Source organism: Sorex fumeus, unplaced genomic scaffold, assembly GCF_029834395.1.
Source record: "Sorex fumeus unplaced genomic scaffold, SorFum_2.1 ptg000028l, whole genome shotgun sequence".
NCBI lineage: Eukaryota > Metazoa > Chordata > Mammalia > Eulipotyphla > Soricidae > Sorex > Sorex fumeus.
In genome coordinates, this window is record NW_026606085.1 from 11,102,342 (window position 1) to 11,103,012 (window position 671).

The 671-nt window shown below is 45.9% G+C and overlaps 1 pseudogene; it reads right to left on the reverse strand.

The window, feature by feature from the left end:
- Nucleotides 1–333: 333 nt before the first annotated feature.
- LOC130024491 (uncharacterized) lies at nucleotides 334–448 on the reverse strand (annotated as a pseudogene).
- Between the last annotated feature and the right edge of the window lie 223 nt (nucleotides 449–671).

Here is a 671-nt window from a genome sequence, read left to right on the forward strand (position 1 = left end):
GCATAAACAGTAGATTAACCCAAAAGCGTAGAAAGGAGCAGTCTTCAAAAAGCTGTATAAATAACTTTCGGTGTAAAGACTTGGGATCTTAACCTTTCAGTATCAATATTGCAAACCACAATGCCCAAAATGAGAGACAGAGACAGAGAGACAGAAGAGGGGAAAAGTGCTTGAGAGGCAGGCAGGGGGTGGGGGATGGGGGTGATGGGAGGGAAACTGGGGATACTGGTGTTGGGAAATGTCCACTGGTGGAGGAATGGGTGTGTATGACTATATCACTGTATGACTGAAACCCAATCATGAACAGCTTCGTAAGGATATATCTCACAGTGATTCAATAAAAAAGTAAAAAATAAATATATATGCATATCAGTATGTAAGTTTCAATTAGCAATAATCGCGCCTCGGATAAACCTCATTGGCTACGATACTGCCACTGCGCAAAGCTGGAGCGATAGCACAGCGGTAGGGTGTTCGCCTTACAAGCGGCCAACATGGCTGACCCGAGTTCGATTCCTCCGCCCCTCTCGGAGAGCCCGGCAAGCTACCGAGAGTATTCGATATGCCAGACACAGTAACAACAAAGTCTCCAATGGAGACGTTACTAGGCCCGCTCGAGCAAATCGACGATCAACGGGAGGGCCTTTACCTTTACCTTTTTATCAGTATGT